The sequence below is a fragment of the Triticum urartu genome, chromosome 2 (genome assembly GCF_003073215.2).
Source record: "Triticum urartu cultivar G1812 chromosome 2, Tu2.1, whole genome shotgun sequence".
NCBI classification, from domain to species: domain Eukaryota; kingdom Viridiplantae; phylum Streptophyta; class Magnoliopsida; order Poales; family Poaceae; genus Triticum; species Triticum urartu.
This window is the reverse complement of record NC_053023.1, coordinates 608,489,925-608,513,657: the sequence shown is the minus strand read 5'-3', so window position 1 is coordinate 608,513,657 and position 23,733 is coordinate 608,489,925.

The following is a 23,733-nucleotide window of genomic DNA, read 5'->3' as shown; positions in this document are numbered from 1 at the left end:
GTCTCATATTTCTCCATTGTTCTCTTGTATGTCGCTCACACACACCCTCTCTCCCTAGAGATATCTTGCATTCCCTCGTATGTCTCTCTAGCTATCACTCTCGTTGTGAAATATCTTTCTCTCTCGCAGACACAAAACTCCGTCTCTCTGGATCTCATTTCTCTCTGATATCTGTTTGTATGTGACTCACACGCACCCTCTCTCTATCTCTCTCACACCCACACACATAACCCAACCTTCTGATCCACTCGACTCCTATCTCTAACGCACACTAGCTAGCATCTTTATCTTTCTATTTATCTGTTTCTCCATCAACCTTCTTTCTCGCCCTCACTCTTGATTCCTATCACGCACACTACATATGTTTCTCTCTACATGCAGTCAACTGCCCTCTCACACACATATATAACTTCACCCTTTGAACCACCTGACGGTCATCTCCAACACCCAAACTAGCGGATGTCCCTCTAGCTAGCATCTCCATCTCTGTATCTATCTGTAGTTTCTCCATCAAAATTTCTTTCTCGCACGGACTCTTGCTTCCTATCACCCACACTATATATGTCTCTCCATACATATGCATTTATAGGTTGGTCTCTTTTGCACAATCGTTGCGCCTCACTCCCTCTGCTCGCCATAGATGCATGCTCTAGCCCATGCCACTATCTCTTAAAGACAAAAACACATGATCAATTGTCGGGACTTCTTCCATGCATTCTCACATGCATGCATATTGTCATACCGATCCGTCTCTCCCATGTCGTTGATCTTATGACTTATGTCTTCTTTCTTTTATCTCGGTCATGCGCGCGCGCACACACACACATCCCACGTATACATGTATACCTCTCACACATGCACGTTCAAGGTCTCTATGTATCCATACGTAGTTAATTACCCTCAATCCTAACGCCACATCGAATCGTTCTCCTCTTTTGTGCACATAACTTCCGCCTGGATGGGTAAAACACACACTCACACTTAACAATCTCCTTCTAGCTACCCCCCGCCTCTCACTCTTCCCCTGTATCCCCGAAACCAATAAGACCATCCCTTAGTTTAATTCCCGCCTACATGCACCATCGATATATAGTAGTCTTCCTCGGTGTCTCTCGAACAAACACGTTCTCTCGAAGTCGACTCCTCTCACGCGCACACACCTTCTCTTCCCTCTCTACGGGCATTTTCTCTCTCGCACCCCATCGTTGGTGGCCTCTGCCATACACATCACCTCTCTATGATGAAAGCCATTCACACTTAAATTACATCCGCCACAGAGGACCCCGCGACACACACACACACACGCACGCACGCACCCCCAACACACACACACTAAGACTCCATCTCTCTCTCTCTCTCTCTGACACACACACACACACGCAAGCACGCACTCCCCCCCCCACACACTAAGACTCCATCTCTCTCCCTCTCTCTCTCACACACACAAACTAAGACTCCATCTCTCTCTCTCCTCTCTATCTCTCTCTCTCTCTCTTACACACACTAAGACTCCATCTCACACACACATGCTCTAGGCAGAGCATTTGTTCCTACCACCCTTCATCTAACCTTACCCGTATGATAAACAATCACCTTTATTTACTTGCATAACATGGACAAATTCCACTTTACTTTAGTAGTCAGCAAACTTATCATCTATACCCTTATAAAAAAACGAGTTGGTGGTGATGGTGTGCGTGCCATCTTGTAATACAGATCGTATGATCTATATCTGAGGATAGAAAGCAAACTATGATAATGTTTGACTTACGCTTTTTGAAAGACAATCTTTGTTTTTTATTCTGTGGCTTTTCGTCTCGATCTAAGTATAAGTATGGTTTCAATTTAACCCAGCTTGGTTTTTTGACGATAAATAGCCAGTGTATGACAGTCATCATACATATGGAAGTGTTGGCTTCTAAAGATTGGGTCATCACCCTTACTGTTCGAGTCACATAAGCCGGCAGTTTAGATTCAAGATCACAGGTATGATATTGCTGTTGTGTTTCAAAGTTAAAATTCATAACATGCTTTTCCATGTCTCTTCAATCAGAGGTTTTCCAGCCTTAGTTATCCTTACATCTAGCACACACACACACACACAACGCAACGCACACCCCCCCACACACACTAAGACTCCATCTCTCCCTCTCTCTCACACACACAAACTAAGACTCCATCTCTCTCTCCTCTCTCTCTCTCTCACACACACTAACCATCTCACACACACATGCTCTAGGACGGAGCATTTGTTCCTACCACCCTTCATCCAACCTTACCCGTATGATAAACAATCACCTTTATTTACTTGCATAACATGGACAAATTCCACTTTACTTTAGTAGTCAGCAAACTTATCATCTGTACCCTTATAAAAAACGAGTTGGTGGTGATGGTGTGCCTGCCATCTTGTAATACAGACCGTATGATCTATATCTGAGGATAGAAAGCAAACTATGATAATGAAAGCAAACTATGATAATTTTACAAAAGATACCGGCACCTCTCTCCACATCATTATCTCTCGCAACCTCATTGCTCAGCAATTAAAAAAGGAGTAAGTCTCGGGAACAATCTAGCATGCATGGTGCCCGCTGCCGCCTGCCGGCACCGTCCATTCCCATGCCTCTGCCCATTCCGACCACCCGTCACCACCACGCTCCACTCCTCCTCGCCTTATCTCTCATCTTTCATTTTTTCGATGACATTCTCGAGATACCAGTTTTCCGATAAAATTCTTGAGATATCACTAGTTTTTACACATGGGATTACTCCTGCATGGGTCAATCACAACAGGTGTTCTGTAAGAAAATGCATATTGATGTTCCGTGCAATGCACAAGAATCTTGCTTGTAATTATATAACGCAAATCACGAGCAGGAAGTGACATTTTTTTGACACAACCACGTTAACATGGCCACATAAATCACTAGCTAAAGTAAATACCATTATACTTATATCCCGATGCAAAAGATTGACTACATGTCCGAAGAGTAGAGTCGCACACATGCACTCTATCTCTCAGAATCTCTCTCTCACACACACCAGTTACGTGACGCCCACTTAAGCAGACACGTATGTTACAATTTGTGCACCCGCAGGTACACGTGATGCTGCGCATTTATTTAAGCCGGAAGGCGAACCCAAATAGTAGATGCATTCATTCCCCTCCCGCCGCCTCTTCTCTGGTCGCCGTCGCCCGATAGCGATGGGCCGGCCGAAGGTAACAACATACGCCATACTCCCGTCGGAGCGGCGCTTTAATATGGAAATTTTAGTGGTCATGCATGCATCTTTTTGTGCTAGCACTCCTATATAAGGGTTGACCAGTCGCTTCCCGCGGACGTGCGCGGGCGGTGGAAGAGGAAGGAGAAGGGAAGCAGGCTGTGGAGTAACGTTTTTTACCACAATTTCTTAGGAAACTGAGTGCAATAATTGAGTAGTTTTGCAAACTACCAGTACTACACCTGAAACGGTTCAAAACCTAGACTCCCTTGCCAGCGCACGCTTCCCGTGTGAAATGGTCAGTGTCCCCCTGGAGCGTCAGTGCTGCATTAATGCCCGGCCAGAGCGGAGGTGACCTCTCACTGGCGCCGGCTTTGAAGTGGCACGACGACCGAGAGAGCACCGCTTCCCGGTGCACGCATCTGCTCCGCGTTGAGACTAGCCATAGGCCCTGTTTGGATCCATGGGTTAGAGTTAGTTTGAGCTAGTTGGGGCACAAATAGCCCTAAACTATCCAAGCATGAGGGTTTAAATTGGAGCAAGTTGCACCGAACCCACCAAAAAAAACTATCCCACCCAAGAGGTGCTAACTGGAGATAGTTCTCGTTGGGACCAATGAAAAATCACTTTTCTCTCTCCATGAAGTGCATTTATTGTCAATCTAACCCTATCACCCAAACACCTCTTTGGCTACAGTTAGTTCAGGGTTAGTCATGAGTTAGTCTAACCTCTAGCTAAGTTAGAGTATCAAACAGGAGCAGTATAGGACATGCAAGTTGTTCAAAGCATACAGGCAAATTCGTACGTGAAAGGATTTTTTTCTTTTTGAAAACGGAACGTGAAAGGAATTTTTTTACAATGCTCTTGGCATGTCGCTAACATGTGATAGTTAACCGACCTCAATAGACGGCAGAAATGCCAGCCTGCCGCACTTTGATAGAGACGAGGAGGGAGAAGCGATACATGCTGCTGGATTACTAGAGATATGTGTCGCACGGAAGCCAAAAAATATGGTGATAGCGTGGGTTAGCCATGTACTAGTATGATACTACACTGGGCTGCTGTGTTTCGTACTCTTCCAGTCCACTATGGAGATGATTGGTTAATTTTATATCGCTGAATAATATTAAATATTATGAGTGCAGATGCTCCACCACGAGGTTCCTTGCTCCTTCTTGGTCGTACGGAATCTATGTTCTTCCACTCTATTTTTTACGTGAGCTTTGTTCATCCTTTTGCCAACACGCGAGACATCTAGCATCAAGGTGCATGTGTTATGCGAGGATCGTTCCATCTATATGAAGAACACGTGGGACTGGAACTACGAGACGAACATGTACCCAGGAGTGGACGTACGAACCTGAGTAATGTAGCGTAGTAAGTGAAGTAGAAAGACACAAATGGTATGAACATGTGTGGCATATAGGGTGTGTTTGGTTGCGTTCTCTTCTCAGCATAGTTGTTCCCTCTTCATGCATGCTCAACTCAACACCCCTCTTCATGCATGCTCTCTTCATGCATGCTTCTAGTGTATTTGTGCTAAACTAGTGTGGACTCATGCACCCTCCATACACTCTACCAAACACCCAAAAGTAGGTCGAGATGGGAACTCTTGGGTGGCATTTGTCTTTTACTACGTACTACCACTAAATGTTGTACGTGCAATGCACGGTGATGTTATGGAGTACGTGCCTAAGTACTCTACTACTACTACTATATTAGTTGGACGCACATATTAACTTTTATATTTGTTTACGTGTATGCCCCGAGACCTTCCAACTAGACATGTCTTTGTCTCCAGGTCGCACTTTGTATCGTTCATACCACTAAATACTACTACGTGTGGTCTCCGACCCAGAAGTGGAAGAAGTGGAGACGCTCTACCAAGCTGTTTTTTTACACTGGGCTCTACAACGCTGTTCATGTCCCACTCCTTTCGCTGACGTGTGGGACATCCAGCACATGCCGTGTTTGGCACCCTTCGTCGTAAGAGTTGAAACGCTAGCATTCATCAGAAATAAAAAATAATTATAAAACAGTGATACTATTTTTTGCGAACCAATCAGCAGTGATACTATACCACGCGGTTTCCTTGCTCCTCGATATCGGAAAGAATACTTCCGTTCGCCAACATGTGGGACGTCGACCATCCTGGTCCACTTGCCATGCACGCAGAACTCCAAGGGAGTCACCCAGGTCGTCGCGCCGCAGTAACAATGACTAATGAGCCGTCAAATCACAGGCCCACTTCCCACTTTGAAGTTGCTTGGACGAAGGAACCATCATGACTTCGTTGAATTCCGCTTCTTGAAGAAAACTACTATACCAGCAGTACTGCTAGCTACAGTAGTTACTCCAACAGAGGCCTCCTTTCGTTCATAGGATAGGAATATGAAAATCATAGGAAGTGAGATGACATGCATCTCAATTCCTATAGAGAAAGAGATGCCATTTGATGCTTAGGATAGGAATTTTTCCATTTAGTCTAGGCTAATGTACTGGTAATTTGCTCTAAAAACTACGGTAGTAACTAGTAGTACTGGTACATGCTCGTACTCAGACACACACACACACACTAACTAATAGTACTACTACTTCTCACATGCTGTCCAGACGCCGTCGTTCTCCTTCCCGGCTTTGTCGGCGACACCCCACCGTGCTTGGATCTCCGCCGACCTCTCCGCAGCAGTGCGTGCGTCTTTTTCTTTCTTGCGGCGGCGGGCCTCTCTTTTCTCGAGTGCTTTCTGACTTTTCTGCCCCCTCTGTGCGGCTTTGGCCGCCTCTTGCTCTACCGCCCATTTGGCGTTGGCATCTTCAAATTCCTCCCACATAGTTGTGAGGTCGCGAGCGGCGATGAACTCGGCACGGCGGGATGCCATCGCTTCCCTACCATTTTGTGTGCGGTCATGGGCGGCGAGGAACTCGGCGCGGCGGGATGCCATCGCTGCAATACCGGTTAGTGTGCGGCACAGTGGCATGAACGACGCTTGGTGAGAGCTCTGGGATGGAGTGGCCGGACAACCGTATAGTGCATTGGTTTGTCAAGAGCTCAAGGACAGAAGACGAAGCAATTTTGGATTCCCCTTCAATCCTGGTCATTTATTACCGAGTAAAATGCATTGGCGGTCATCGAACTTGTCTTGATAGCTCACTTTGATCATTGTATACGAGATATGGTGATTATACGGTCACTGGCTCAGCGTATAGCTCCGTATTTGTCTGGTTGACCAGTCAAACATTCCACATGCGCCTCATCAGCTCGTGTTCTTTATCTATCTACACGGGCCTACCTGTCAATGGAGAAAAAATACTGTAAAAACCAAAATTATGCTAGAGTACGGACCGCTTCCGGAGCCCGCTCTCACCGCCCTGGCTCCTCAAGACGCCAGCTGCCCGCCGCATGCATGCATAGCAAGTAGTACTCCTTATGTGGAGGAGAGAGAGGCATTGACAAAGTCAAGGAGTGGGCTCTGCAAGAGCCCGTCTCTACACGTTCTCCTAGGTATAAAAAAATAATTCTAAAAAAGGCATAAAAACAATTGTGTCTTAGAAAAAGAAAGGTAAAAACATTTGAGAGGAAATAGATAGAGAGAAAGCGAGAAAAAGCTGTATCCTGGGCATTACATGAGGAAGGAGGGAGTGGTGCACATGCCAAGTTCACTGGGCTGCCATGTTTCACACTCCTCCGTCGTAACAGTGGAGACAATAGCTTTCATCAAAAATAAACAATGAATACTCGTTGCTCGTCCTCTATATCGGAAAGAATACTTTCATTCGTCGGCATGTGGGACGTCGACCATCCTGGTCCACGTGCCATGCACAAAATTATCCTGGTCTACCCCGGTCGTATCGCAGGCCCAACCTTTCCCAATGTAAGTTGTTCGGACGAAGGAACCATCATGACTTCGTTGAATTCCGCTTCTTCAAGAGAACTTACTGTACCCGCAATACTGCTACCACACGCGAAGACTGGACGACACTGTACCGCGTCATATCACTGAAACCCACTAGGGCAAACTAGCCCGCCTAGGTCATCTATTTTGGCACGGAGGGAGTATGTCTCTGCACTGCTATGATTTTGTGTGGTTCACGTCATATCACTAAAACCCACTAGGCCAAACTAGCCCACCTAGGTCATCGATCGCTAAGCCTACAATTTTAGGAGCTAGGGCTATTGGTCGATCAACGAGGGATAAGTATAAGCGTACCACGAGCTCATCAGCCCCAACGTTTCTCTTCGATGAGTGTTTTGCAAGTACTATAGCTCGCACAGTAGCTAGCCTACTAACACCAAGAATCATCAAACAAACCCTGCCGATATGATAAACAGTTCAAACTTACATCTAATCATGCCATATATTACATCAAAAGATGGTGAGGATACATCTATTTCCATAACTCGGAGAGGGTTCGCATGATTCATCGCATGATTCACTATCAAACAAAAGTAGCAAGATCCGCCCACACAAGACAGTGCACTAGCCCTAAGATGGTTTGATAACATGCATCGTTCTGGTAATTAAACACAGGGCAATGCAAACTACCCTGAAGGATTAGCCCGACCAACTATTTCTTGTCATCGATCTCTCGGGTAATGACCACAGCACGGACAGCGGCATGGGAATCGATTTCTGGGGCGATGTCCGCAGGACTGACCGCGACATTGGAATTGATCTCTGGGGCGATATCCACAGGATGGACAGCGGCATCGGAATCGATCTCCGGGGCGATGCCAACAGGACGGGCCACGACATCGGTATCATCAAGGACGTCCACCGGCACCTGCACAACCCTAACATATTAGCAAGCACATTGCAAATAATCAAAAACCACAACTATGGTAATAAGCCATTATTTTTTACCTTGTGCAGCTCACCGGGGGATCTCATCCCTCCGGGGGCCATCTCCTCGTCCTCGATGGGGGCCATCACCTTGCCAGGGGAATACTGCTTCTCAACGGTGACTATCTCCTCAAACTCGGTCTTGAGCCTCACATAGGTGGCAATCAGAGTTCCTGGGGTAGGCACGGTGGGGCCCTTGCCGTTCTTCCAACTTCCTTTGAGGAGTTCGTCCGCCAACGTCCTCAACTCTTTGGCCAATGCTTGTTTCTTGGAGTTCTTTGTCTCCATGGGTTGGCCCGCCAACATGGTCAACTCATTGGTCGGTGCTCGCTTCCTGGAGTACGCTGTCTCCAGTGGGTTGTCTGCCGGCAACTCTTTGCCTAGTGCTCCAGGATCCATCAATGAACTGAAACAAAAAGCAATCGAAAGGAAACCACAATCGCAATGAAAACGGGAAAAGAATAGGATGTGAGAATCGGTCGGTGCTTCGCAAAAAGAAGATTCTTGGAATGAAAATATAGCAGTATAACTAATTCGCCCACCTTTCCTTCGTCGAATAGAAGAAAAATGGCAGAAGTGAGTAGCCTGGAGTGAGGTTTTCTTCAAGAAAGGGAAGAAAGGGCTTGAACGAGCGTTCCAGTGAAATGATGGTTGCTTCGTTCTGTCCAACTTGGAGGCCACCTTACCACTACTAGTAAAGGTGTGGGTTTTGTGATATGACGGGTCATGACGGCCACACCGGGGTTACAGGTGAGTCTCGACTGTAGCACCTCGCTGTGATTTGGTGGATGGCACGCGGGCCCAGATGCTTTGAAATGTCCCGCATGTGGATAGAGCGGCTAGACATATAGGAGTGCTCAATATTGTGCACCGCGACCAAGGCGGAGAGGAAAACGAGAGAACTACGTAATTAATGCATGAGTTTAATTAGGGTAGTTTTGTAAAGTATGAGATACATTCCTCCAATCGCAAAATGCCTTGGTTCATGAGATTTGAGATTTGAGCCCTATAAACCGGAAGGGAGGGAGTACTGCACACGGTGTAGTCTAGTCACTTGTTGAAATCTCTAGAAAGGCAAATACTCCTTTCCGGTTTACATGGCTATACTACTCCCTCCGTCTAGGTGTGTAAGTCATCTTAGTCTACCCATAGTGGGAGTAACTTAGCTAGTAACATAGCGCACTCCAAGAATTTTTTGCTTATGTGGCAAGTAATTAATGAGAGGTGGTAACATAATATGTTACTGTAACATAGCACTTTTCAAGATAAGATGAGTCTACAAGCTAATAAATGAAGCCATCTAAAATACTACTATTATGTTACTTTGCATTATGAAGATAGTAATTTAGGCTAGTGTCATATGCATGACACTAGTCTAAGTTACTCCCCACTATGACCAGCCTTACGAAAACCAAATAGTCCCAAAACACTTAGGCGCAGTGCATTAACTTCTACCTTGTTTCTTGTTTCTTGACATATCAACCAATAAGAGATGAGAGGTGTGCATGCTTTTAATGACTTGCAATGGCTAGTTCATTGCATGCAATGCTATTAATTAGCAAATAAACATTGGTGACACCAGGAGGAAACGGTGCTAAGCGCGTGGACCTATGAAGAATGAGTATCAACCAATGGATAATGGAGTTTAATTGTTAAACAATAGCAATTTTGTCTCATGCAAGAGCCTGGCTAGTACTCCAAGGAACCGCACCAAGCGAGCGTTCGCAACTGCCATGTTCGGGTTGCGCTTGGCTCTTCGCCTCTTCGAAAAGACGAACAATAATGATTACTCCTACTTCTACATTATCGAATCCACTGCAGCATGTCTGTCCACCTCGTGCGGGAGGGATAGCGAAAGCTTCAACTTACTGCTCCTGCCTTTGCGTCCATGACAGGTGGGCCCAACAGGTAGTTGGCCCTCCTGTCATGCAGCCAAAGGCAGGTGCAGTTAAGGCACCGGAGCTTAGTCCGCGAGGGATAGGGCGTTGTAGTAATGAAATTTCTCGGCCTTGTACGAGTTGACAAAGATAGGGGTTGCTTGCTTGCTAGGGTTGCTCACTACGTATATATAGGCCGGAGCCTCCGCGCTTGCTTGCTAGGGTTGCTCTATTCACACACTCTCATCCTCTCCAGATTTAAACAAGATAGGGGTAGTAACACTGTCTTTCTCCCTTCAAAAAACATTGGCTTTCTATCCTCACCGCTGGTTACAGATCCGGACGTATCCCCCTCCACCGGTGAAGGGGAGGAGGGGCAGCGTTTAGGCCGTCGTCGATAGCGAGGGAGGAGACCCACTGCCGGCCGCACTGTTATCTCTGGCCGAGCGCTGGCGCGGGAGGTCCTCCGATCCCTTCGTCGTTGCCTGTGCGCGGATCCGGCCTCCCTCCGCCCACCTATCCACATCCCGACGACCTTCAGGTATATCTTTGTTCGAAACCGCCTTAGCTCTACTTCCCCAGCTCGCTACGTTGCTGCATGTGCATCATTTTCTACCTCTCAGCCCCTCTCGATCGGATGGTCCAACTTCACATATTTTTCTTCTTCTATTGTTAGAGGTAAAGCTACTTCATGGAGTCGAATCTTGTACTCCCTCCGTCCGAAAATACTTGTCATTGAAATGGATGTATCTAGATGTATTTTAGTTCTAGACACATCCATTTTGATGATAAGTAATTCCGGACGGAGGGAGTACTTGGTTCAAACAAGAAATAAAGTGGGGGTGGGGGAATTTAGTATGTACATCAGACTTAGTACAAACAAGAAGGAAAGGGGGTGAAAGTAGTACAGACTGGTCATCCAACCGGTCTCTCGGTCGAAAAGGGGAATATAGGGGTAATGCTGTACATAGTGGTATGACCAGGACTAGATTTGCTATCCACACATAGGAGTAGGTGGCTAGAGTGAACAAAAATGGGACCAACCCAGATATGTTTCTTGGATGTTTGTTTCTCGGGGCAACAAACTATGAATCACCACTTTATGCCCCTATTTACGTACATGGTGCTGGACTGCTAGTGCACCCACTGTTATAAGCCATGACAAGTTTAGCCAAATGTTTTTGCCTGTAATTGTTTGAGACTCTGATTGTTTCCTCTGTGACTTTTTGTGCAAACAGGGATATCCAATTCACCTGGTTGCTGTTGTGACCTTTTGGTGCACTGCACAAAACTCTTCTTAAAAGAAGTGACTTTTGTGCTGTTTAACTAGAATGTCAGAATGGAACAGTTGGTTCATTTTGGTGGAACTGCACAAAGGGAGATCTGTGCTCCAATCCTCATCATCCATATTGGCGCCGTAACCTTCCTTTAGGTAAGAATGATATTTAATGCATGTGTTCATCTCTATTTTCCGACCGCCATGAGAAAATAATGTTGTTTTTTACTAGTACACTTGTACTCCCTCACTAACAAAACCAATTCTGAATTAGAAGGCCAATCATGTACTTGGTTTCACCAACTGGTGGGGAGAAAGAGAAACAGAGCATGAAGAGGAAGAAGAAGAAGAGGAAACAGTGCCAAGGCGAGCTTGCTGAAGCCAGAGGCCTTAGTCGAGGCCATTCAAGGGCTCCGGCAACGACTACCTTACATGTGAGACGATCCTCCAGGGAGCCCTTCCACTTCTGCTGTCTCACTTAATTAATTAGGAGTACTTAAGTACCACTAATTTATTACTGCCTAAATTTCCTATTGGAGTTAAACAAATCTTTAGTAGGACCCTATGCTGAATCATGTACGTCTATATGCTTGTCTATGGAGGTGAATCATGTGGTGGAGCAGGGAGGGAATATTATTAGTGTCATGAAATAATAGTGCTATTGTTTTGCATGTCAATTTATTGCCATTGGTTCAATGAGGCAATGTTTTGCGTATTGTCCATCATGAATTTGATGCTACTAGTTGAGTAATATGCTAATGTATTCCTATCCTTTCTCACTAAGCTAATGAAGGTTTCACCTTGTTCCTACTTGTGCAAACAGGGATCATGTTGTGCCAATCATACATTAAATGGAACTACACAAGACAATACAATGAACTGTATCCCAGCCAGTGCTTTAACTCTGCTGGAAGTTCTTGATAATCTTTCGATATAATCTCAGCACTGGTAAACAAGAGTGATTTCAACCATACATTTGAAGTGCACAAAAATATATACTATTGTGTGATTCCAGTGAGTGCTTTATCATCTCTTATGGGACTACATGAATAGGCTTTTTTTTCTCAGGTTGGTATGGGCCTAAGGCCTTCATCCATATTAGTTTGCTGTCATCTCTATTTGTATCGTGCTACTGTCATGAGAAACTCCTTTATCTTTGCACGTTAAAGTTTTGCAACCTATGATAAATGGCAATGCTTTGAGTGTTGAGTTAAGCTAATTGGCACTGATTAAATAAACTAATACCTCTATTTAAGCAAGACTACTATGTTGCTAACTTTACCCATTAAGATAATGAGGGTGCTTCTATTTGTTAGTGTATGTCTCATAAACTAGTCCCACTATTACAGTAATCTCACTCTCTCAATATATGTGCCAACAGGGATGCTTGATTTTGGTGGAACTGCACAAAAACTTTGAGTGCTTCATTGCCTCGACAACTTCCGTTCTTCCTGTCAGTTGCTAAACTCCACATGCTTTCTTCCTTTGCTCTCAGTCGCTTGGCTTATCTCGGCTTCCAGTCAAAGGAAATAGTAATTGATATGCTACCTCACACAGGTTGGTACTGGTCTTTATCCTGATTATTGTGCCTGTCATATGTATTGGTAATTTGGTATTGTGCTACTGTTTGCCGATTTCATAAAGGAGTAATTTGGAGCCTGAACTCGCAGGCAAATCATTACATCGGGTGATTTCAGTAGAACTGCACAAAATGATCAGATGGACAGGTACTTATGCTGCTGCTATGTACTCCAAAGTTCACTCAGACAAGCATCGATGTTGACAAGAAGTGCCTATATTCATTCGAGTATCAACCGGCGTCAACCAATTGTCAAACTCCAAGTGTTAGGAGAGTGAACGCCAAAAATATTGCTTAGTGCATAGCCTAGAAAAACGCAGTCCAGTTTTTGGTCCCAACTTGTGCCTTTTGGTTATCGGCACATATGGTAGCGAACTATATGGCATGGAGTCTAAAGCTTCCAGACAAGTTGGTTGACGCGTATATTCATCTCGCACTTAATATGTCTGCATGCCAAGGATGCTCCATTTCAGTTGAACTGCACAAAAAATTTGGGTCGTTCATTTTCTCAACCGCCTCCTTTCTCGTCTTCAATGTAGAATTTTGGCGAGATACAGGACCAAGATGACCCAGTAAACTAATTGGATGAAAGTAGCGGCCAAGTTTCTCAAACCTCCCTGGGCACGAGGCCACTATTTGAGGATAAACCTACAAGCAAAGTTCAGATTGTCTGTGCTGCCTCTTATGTACTCGAAAGTTTACTCGTACAAGAACTAATTTTAGCAAGAAGTACCTCTGATTGAACACCGTTTACCAGTCTGTACCCTAGGTAATTAAAGTTCGTCCATGGATCATATTGGTTGTGATCTCAATCATTTGGATGCATAAACATACTGAACATGCGTATATATGAATCTTTTTGTAAATTATGTATGAATATTGTCATGTGATCTATCAATCATTTGGATGCATAGATATGTTGAGCTTGTGTATATATGAATCTTTTGAGTTGTTGATTGTGAATGTTGGCTATGGATATGAACGTGTCCTGTGAACCTGAGTTTGATATGAATGTTTACCTTTTCTGTTGTATTTGTATGTGAACTTGTTAGTATGCCTACTGTGGGGTATAAAACGCAGGTCTCTTATAAAAGTAATGTCGTGTCCAATTTATGTTTTCCCTTCTAACCACCACGGCTGTGCTACCGTGCACCCGAACCAGTGAATTTTCCCACTCCTCTCCATCTGCGACTCCACTGAAGCTTAATAAATAGTAACATCTTCGATTTTAGCCTAGTTTTCCGTAGATTAACCAGGCAATTCTCTTCTTCTTAATTAATCGACGAGGCCATTATTTTGCCTCCGTTTCGAAAAAAAATTAATAACGTCTAACTGAGCCAGTTAGTTAGATGCGTACACTTGGTGTAGTAGGATCTTTATTTAGTTTGATGCATACACTTGTTCTTTTTTGGTAGCCCTTTTGTAATGATGGCTGATGTTTGGTTTGGAAGAGAGAGCTGCGTCTTCACTCTTTTGGCCTGCTTACTACTTCTGTTGCACCCCCAGCCCTGGTTGCTGCTGCTGCTGTTTTCAATATACAATCAATAGTATATTTCGTATGTTGGTTGAATAAATGTGTTGTTAGAACGACAAACACAATGTTTTGGAAGTCGTTGCACGGTTCGATCCTTTAGTGCCCCGTACCGTACGGAGCGCATACTATTTATCGTACGGAACAAATTTTTTTGAAACTCGGAACACATTTTCCACTTGTTGATAACATGCAGCCCACTGATGAAGGCCCAATAGAGAAGCCCATAACTAACTAGAAGGGAGGCTCTCACATGAATCTGGCCCAGGTACATGCTCATGGTCCCCTAAACATAAATAAGTAAGTAAATAAATAAATAAAGCTAAATGCTCATGCACTAGTTCTTTGGGAAAATAGGTAGCCCAGCATTTCTTTTTGAAGAATACCCAAGCTAGGCCTATTTGTTTTCTCCGAATTACTGGGCTGCAAATCTTTCAAGACGAGGAGGGATGTATTCCGGCCTGGCTTAAGAGTATGGTCAATGTCTGTTAAAAGTAATATCAAAAGGGGTTGAAAATTCCAAAAAATTTATAGCAAATGGGATATAAGTTTCTTTTTTTGTTTTTGTTCTTCACTCATATCTTATACGTATTTCATTGGATTTAACATGACATAGTACTAATTTATTTTTAAATTTGTTTTAGTATGGCTATTAATTTTTGGATTAAGAATATTTCGTTCCCCAGCAAAAATTTGCGAATTTTCAAAATTTCCCACATATTTAGTTAATTTTTTGACCCTGGTACTGACCAGAAAATGGCCAGCAATTCTAAAAATGGAAAACGGGCTGCAATAAATTCCATATGAATTAGAAAATGAGTAAAAATTATAAAAATAATAGCAAATGGGCTGTAGACGCCACAGATTTCGAGGCTGACTTGTTTACGCAAGGCTTTGTCAGTGAACACACGATTCTAGCAGCAGTTAGTGTTGGATGTCCATCCAACGGCCGACGTGCTTCTTCAATCTCTGATCTTCCTGCTCCTGCCGCCTAAACTAGCGCCGACGGGACTACCTGCTCCCTCCTCTTGTGGCCCGCTGTGATGCTGCGCAGGCTTCCCCGGCCCACCCTACTCCCTCCGCTGGCCTGGCCGCACGCAATCAAATGCCTCCTTATTACGCAAAAAAATGATTCCCCCCACTGACATCTGGGGCGCACCGGTTGGGAGGCTGACCTGTGGGCCTACTAAGTTGACGCGTATGCAGGGCTTGTCGACTTAGTCAACAAACGACTCTAGCAGCAGTAACCGTTGGATTTGAATCGAACGGTCCTGCTGCTTCTTCAATCGCTGCTTTTCTTGCACCAGCCGCGCAAACCAGCGCCGGGGAGACCGCCTGCTCCTGCCTCCAGTGGCCGGCTGTGCTGCCGATGAGGCCTCATCGCCCCTACTACTCCCACCGCTAGCCAGGCCCTACGGCGACAACAGCCTCACACCGCAGCCAAACCAGTGAACCCTCGTACTCCTCTCCGTGTGGGCATCCACTGCCGCGTCTTCCCCGGCTCCGCGTCGTCCCCTTCCTAGGCCTCGCCGTCGTCCATAGCCTTGGTGCTCTCGGCGCGGCATGGTCAATGTGGTCAACGACATTCAATCGGAAGAGTACTGTACGTGGAGAGGCTGGCAGCTGGGTCCACGGCCACAACCCAGTTTTTTTGTGATTTGCCAAGTAAGTCGCTTTGTCAGGCCTGTTGGGCTACAAATCTTTCAAGACGAGGAGAGCTTTCATTCGACTGGCCGAGAAAATGGCCCATCAGTAATGAGAAATGGGCTGTACATTTTTAAAACACATCAAACCGGCAATTAGTTTCAAATATCTTTTCTTCATTTCGAGATTTGAAATTACATTAATTTTCATGCGTGGAGAATTTATTGGATTTTATATTGATATACATTTATTTTTAAAATCAGTTTGAATGTGAGTTGAAATTTCGGGATTAAAAACAGTACGGACCGCACCGAAATATGCAAAATTTTGTATAATTTTTTAACCATGGCCACAATATGGGTTGTAATGCTAACAAAAAGAATATGGGCTCAAAAAAACCTTAATAATTAGGAAATGGGTTGTAAATTATTAGAAATAATGGCAGATGGGTTGTATGCTGTTTTCCACAGATTTGATGCTTTCCTAAAAAAAGGTTGACGCACAAGCAGTAACTGTTGGATGGCCATCCAACGGCCATCGTGCTTCTTCAATCTCTGCTCTTCCTGCTCCAGCCGCTCAAACAGGCGCCGGCGGGACTGCATGCTCCCTCCTCCCCGCGGCCGGCTCTGCTGCCGCGCAGGCCTCACCGCCCCACCATACTCCCATCGCTGGCCTAGCCATCCCTCTACTCACCCACACCTGCTGTTATTATCCGACGACGGTAGACGAACCAGTAAACCCTCGTACAGTCGTACTCCCCTCCGCGTGGGAAACAACTGCCGAGTCTTCCATGCCTCCGTGTCGTTCCCTTCCTAGGCCTCACTGTCGTCCACCGCCCTGGTGCTCTCGGCGCGGCCTGGTCAACGTGGTCAACGAATGACACGCATCTGAAGTGGACTGTACATGGAGAGGCCGACAGCTGGGTCCATGGCCGCACGCAAGGAAATGCCTCCTTATTACGCGCAAAATAATGATTCCTCCACCTGACATCAGGGACCCTCCGAAAGGGCCTCTGTATTTCGTGAAAAAAACATTACCGCCGCCGACAGCTTGGACCCACTAGCTATATCTTCGCACGCAAGGAAGTGCCTCCTTATTACGCTCAAAAAAATGAATACCCCCTGCTAGCTAGGACCCACCTTGGTGGGAGGCTGACTTGTGGGCCTACTAAGTTGACGGGGACGGAGGGCTTTGTCAACATAGTCAATATGCACGATTCTAGCTCCAGTGACCGTATGATGTCCATCCAATGGTCGTAGTGCTTCTTCAACCTCTGGTCTTCTTGCTCCAGCCGCCCAAACCAGCACCGGTCGTGCCTCGTTCTCCTGCCTCCCATGGCCGGCTGCGATGCGGCGGAGACCTCACCGCCCCTACTACTCCCACCGCTGGCTAGGCCATCCCTCTACTGACCCACACCCCCTGTTATTCTGCGGCGACGGCAGCCTCACACCACAGTGAACCAGTGAACCCTCGTACTCCTCTAAGCGTGGGCATCCACTGCCACGTCTTCCCCGGCTCCGCGTCGTCCCCTTTCTAGGCCTCGCCATCGTCCACCGCCCTGGTGCTCTCGGCGCGGCGTGGTCAACGTGGTCAAGGAACGGCTTCCATCGGACATGGACTGTACGTAGAGAGGCTGACAGCTGGGTCCACGGCCGCAGCAAGGAAGTGGCTCCTTATTACATGCAAAATAATTATTCCTCCACCTGACAGCGGGACCCACTGGACGGGCCACCGTATTTCATGAAAAAACGTTTTCCCCTGACTGCTGGGACCCACCAGCTACATCTTCGCACTCAAGGAAGTGCGTCCGGGCAAAAAAAAACAAAACAATTCGCCCCCTGACTGCTGGGACCGACCAGCTACATCTTCGCAGGCAAGGAAGTGCCTGACAGTCGGGACACACCTGGTCGAAGCGTACGTAGCGTTGTCATTCTGGTCGCGAACGTGTATGTACATACTGGTCGATGTAGAGGCGCGCACGTGTCGTAATAGAGGCGCGCACGTAGCATGTACACGTACGTACAGCGGCCAGGGTGCAAGAAATAAAATACGGCCACGTATGTGTACATACGGGCGGGGTCTCGAACGCCTACTCGCGCATACGTACGGCGAGGGCTCGTGTACATGGCTGGGTCAGAACGGAGAAACAGCGTCGTCGTCGTGTTCATGGGGAGGCAACGGAAAGCGTCGTGTTCATGGGGAGGCAACGGAATGCGTCGTGTTCATCGGGAGGGCTTGGACGGAACAGGCGATGGAAACAAGGCCTGGCGTACCGTAGAACGGAGGAAACGGTCTTGTGTTCGACCGGCCACGTTAGAAATGGGATCCTGTTCATCGGGAGGGGTCTGGCGTACCGCAAAACGGAGGAAACGGACCTCCTATGATCGAAACGGGGGTCCTGTTGATCGGGAGGGGTGTGGCATACCGCAAAACAGAGGAAACCGACTTGTGTTGGAGCGCTACGGTCGAAACGGGGGTCCTGTTCATCGGGAGGGGCGTGGCGTACCGCAAAACGGGACTCCACGGGATACTGTTCATCTCCACCGTCGACCCCCTCCAGCCTCCACGAGCTACTGTTCATCCACCGTCGACCTCCTCCAGCCTCCACCTGCGACTGTTCATCCACGGGCTCCTGTGCATCCAGCCTCCACCGCGCGCTACTCCACCGGCTACTGTTCTACCATCCCTCCACCGTCTACTATTCATCAAGCCCTCCACACCACGGGGTCCTGTTCAACCACCCCTCCATGGGCACCCCTCCATCGTCTACTGTTCATCCAGCCCTCCACACCACGAGGTCCTGTTCAACCACCCCTCCACCATCTATTGTTCATCCAGCCCTCCACACCACGAGGTCCTGTTCAACCACCCCTCCACCATCTACTGTTCATCCAGCCCTCCACACCACGGGGTCCTGTTCATCCACCCCTCCACGGGCACCCCTCCACCGTCTACTGTTCATCCAGCCCTCCACCACACCACGGGGTCCTGTTCATCCAGAGGCAACGCCACTGCTCACTATTCATCCAAACCCCCCACAACCCTCACTGTTCATTCCATCGATCGGGTTCAGTTAGCAGCAGTAGCGAAGGAATCGCGCGATCGGGTTCAGTTAGCAGCCATCGATCGATCGCTCGGGTTCAGTAACGCGTAGCCTGCAGTGCAACCGCTCGGGTTCAGTTAGAGCCCAACGCCTCGCTCGGGTTCAGTTAGAGACAACGCCCTGCACACATGCGCGTACGTGTACGAGAGAAACGCGCATCACTCGGCCCCCGACCTCCCACCGTAACCGGGAACTCCCCGAAATTTTCTTCCCCCTCGCTTCTACCATGGTTTTTTCCGTCATGGACGGCCCAAAGAATGTCATGCAGCTGCTTCTCCAGCCTGCCCAGGATGAAAAGCCCATTTTCTGTCATGATTTTTTGTCATAGAAGTAGGAGCCCACCACATCTATGATGATACCGGGTTTTGTCACAATTATGTCACGGATGTGTCTTTTTTTGTAGTGATAGTTTCATCAATTTCTTCTTCCATAGACTCCTGCAAAATATTAGTCTCTTGGACAACGGAGGAGGCCTCAATATATGGTTTAACATAAGCATTAGAATCATAATTATCATAACAATATTTAAGTATGGAAATTTTTTTAGATTTGTAAAGAGTAGCATCATACTTTTCAATCAAAGAAGCAATTTCATAAGCACCCTTAAAAGCAACAAATTCTTCAATTTGTTGAACATCATAGTAATTATAAACACCCTTAGCATATGAATATACGATTCCATTATCACTAAACTCACATTGGTAGGGAAGGTATTTCTTAGGGTTTTCAGAACAACAAGTAACATCATATATTTCACATAAATTCCAAGCATAGCATTGCAAACGATGAACTTGATCTAGTAAAAGTTTCCCTTTTTCAGATATGTGGTGTCGCACATAACAAGCATGCTCGTCTAAAGATTTTACCTCAACTAAGCTAGTTGGGGTTTCAGCATGAGCACATAGGGATCGAAGATGATCCAAGTAAAAAGCTTCATTAGTGTGTGATACGTCTCCAACATATCTACAATTCTTGATTGCTCCATGCTATATTATCTACTATTTTGGACATTATTGGGCTTTATTATCCACTTTTATATTATTTTTGGGACTAACCTATTAACCGGAGGCCCAGCCCAGAATTGCTGTTTTTGCCTGTTTTAGGGTTTTGAATAAAAGGAATATCAAATGGAGTCCAAATTGAATGAAACCTTCGAGAACGTGATTTTCTCAACGAAAAAGTCCCAGGAGACTTGGACCCTACGTCAAGACACAAAAGAGGAGGCCACGAGGTAGGGGGGCGCGCCTACCCCCCAGGCGCGCCCTCCACCCTCGTGGGCCCCTTGTTGCTCCACCGACGTACTCCTTCCTCCTATATATACCTACGTACCCCCAAATGATCAGATACTAAGCCAAAACCCTAATTCCACTGCCGGAACTTTCTGTATCCACGAGATCCCATCTTGGGGCCTATTCCGGAGCTCCGCCGGAGGGGGCATCGATCACGGAAGGCTTCTACATCAACACCATAGCCCCTCCGATGAAGTGAGTAGTTCACCTCAGATCTATGGGTCCATAGTTATTAGCTAGATGGATTCTTCTCTCTTTTTGGATCTCAATACAATGTTCTCCCCCTCTCTTGAGGAGAACTATTCGATGTAATCTTCCTTTTGCAGCGTGTTTGTTGAGACCGATGAATTGTGGTTTTATGATCAAGTCTATCTATGAACAATGTTAGAATCTTCTCTGAATTCTTCTATGCATGATTGGTTATCTTTGCAAGTCTCTTCGAATTATCAGTTTGGTTTGGCCTACTAGATTGATCTTTCTTGCAACTTGCGGTGTCCTTTCCCAGTGACGGTAGGGGCAGAGGCACGTATTGTATTGTTGCCATCGAGGATAACAAGATGGGGTTTTCATCATATTGCATGAGTTTATCCCTCTACATCATGTCATCTTGCTTAATACTGTAGATGCATGCTGGATAGCGGTCGATGAGTGGAGTAATAGTAGTAGATGCAGGCCGGAGTCGGTCTACTTGTCTCGGACGTGATGCCTATATACATGATCATGCCTAGATATTCTCATAACTATGCTCAATTATGTCAATTGCTCAACAGTAATTTGTTCACCCACCGTAGAATACTTATGCTCTCGAGAGAAGCCACTAGTGAAACCTATGGCCCCCGGGTCTATCTTCATCATATTAATCCCCTACTACTTAGTTATTTCCTTTGCTTTTACTTTACTTTGCATCTTTATCACAAAAATACCAAAAATATTATCTTATCATATCTATCAGATCTCACTCTCGTAAGTCGCCGTGTAGGGTTTGACAACCCCTTATCGCGTTGGTTGCGAGGATTTATTTGTTTTGTGCAGGTGCGAGGGACTGACGCGTAGCCTCCTACTAGATTGATACCTTGGTTCTCAAAACTGAGGGAAATACTTACGCTACTTTGCTGCATCATCCCTTCCTCTTCGGGGAAAACCAACGCAGTTCTCAAGAGGTAGCAAGAAGGATTTCTAGTGTCGTTGCCGCGGAGGGCTACGCAAAAGTCAACATACCAAGTACCCATCACATACCCTTATCTCCCGCATTACATTATTTGCCATTTGCCTCTCGTTTTCCTCTCCCCCACTTCACCCTTGCCATTTTATTCGCCATCTCTCTCTATCCTCCCTCTCTTTCTCTATTTGCCTCTTTTTGCCTGCTTGCTTTTTGTTTGCTTGTGCATTAGTTCGTTTGCTTGTCGTTATGGCTAGTCCTTTACCTTCTGCCTCTATGTATGAAATTGGGGAAATTATTGTCGATATGGACAATAACAATATCATGAAAAATTCTGATGCTCCTGCTAAAGAACCACCCATCTTACATACAAAAACATTCCGTGTTGGTAGTGGTAATATTATTGGGAAAGGAGTTATTCAAGATTTCTGTACTTGTGCCGGTGCTTTACCTTCTATGGTAGTCCTATACTTCATAGAACTAGTAGTCTTGCGGATGCTATTGCCATGCTTGTAGTTGAACTTGAAAGACAATTCATGCACATGCATCCTTGCATACAAATGATTTTCCTAGAATTTTCTAATATTGAGCATTCTTCTGTTAAGCGTGTCGCTACTATATTTTTGGCTCATGAGTTTAGATTCATAATAAAAGAGGCCAAAGAAATCTTCGCACATTATAGGGTGGACGCTTACCGTCCTCCCATAGAGGCTATCCTCTTTGATCAAGAAGAAATAATGTGTTTTCAATCTCTAGACTATGTTGCTTTCAATGAAAATCTTAGAAAAAGGGTTCCTACCAATGTTTTAGTTGATAGAATTTCCGAACTTAATGATGATTTGGCTATTCGAAATAATGAACTAGGATATTCTCTTGAATATAGGCTCACAAAGTTCTGTCAAAAGAATGCTTATAATGATGAATTGGTTGTGCAATATGTAGGACCAAAGGAGGAACCTATACCTCCCAAGGCTGATCTTGGGGACTTTTGTCCCATTAAATTTAGCCCTTTCAATTACTTTTGCTTGCCTCAAATAAAACTTGCTGCCGAACATAGAGAATATGAAATGAGCTTTAATAATCTATCTTACTACTATGGCAATACCTAGATCTATCCTTGCTTGTTATGCCTAGCTAGGGGTGTTAAACGATAGCTCTTGTTGGGAGGCAACCCAATTTTATTTTTATTCCTTGCTTTTTGCTCCTGTTTAGTAATAATTAATTTATCTAGCCTCTGTTTTGGTTGTGTTTTTTGTGTTTAATTAGTGTTTGTGCCAAGTAGAACCATTGGGAAGACTTGGGGAAAGTCTTGTTACACTTGCTGTAAAAAACAGAAACTTTAGCGCTCACGAGAACTGCTTCCATTTTTATTTGGAAAGCGCTATTTAGTTAATTATTTTCTAAGATGATTAATAGATAAATTCCTGACGTCCAGCAATTTATTTTAGAATTTTTGGGGTTCCATATCTTGCGCTAGCTACAGATTACTACAGACTGTTCTATTTTTGACAGATTCTGTTTTTCGTGTGTTGTTTGCTTATTTTGATGAATCTATGGCTAGTAAAATAGTTTATAAACCATAGAGAAGTTGGAATACAGTAGGTTTAACACCAATATAAATAAAGAATGAGTTCATTACAGTACCTTGAAGTGGTCTTTTGTTTTCTTTCGCTAACGGAGCTCACGAGATTTTATACTTTGAGTTTTGTGTTGTGAAGTTTTCAAGTTTTGGGTAAAGATTTGATGGATTATGGAACAAGGAGTGGCAAGATCCTAAGCTTGGGGGATTCCCATGACACCCCCAAGATAATATAAGGACACCTAAAATCCAAAGCTTGGGGATGCCCCGGAAGGCATCCCCTCTTTCATCTCCTTCTATCGGTAACTTTACTTGGAGCTATATTTTTATTCGCCACATGATATGTGTTTTGCTTGGAGCGTCTTGTATGATTCGAGTCTTTACTTTTTAGTTTACCAGAATCATCCTTGCTGTACACACCTTTTGATAAATCCATACATGATTTGGAATTTGTTAGAATACTCTATGTGCTTCGCTTATATCTTTTGAGTTATATAGTTTTGCTCTAGTACTTCACTTATATCTTTTTTAGAGCACGGTGGTGGATTTGTTTTATAGAAACTATTGATCTCTTACGCTTCACTTAGATTATTTTTAGAGTCTTAAATAGCATGGTAATTTGCTTAAAAT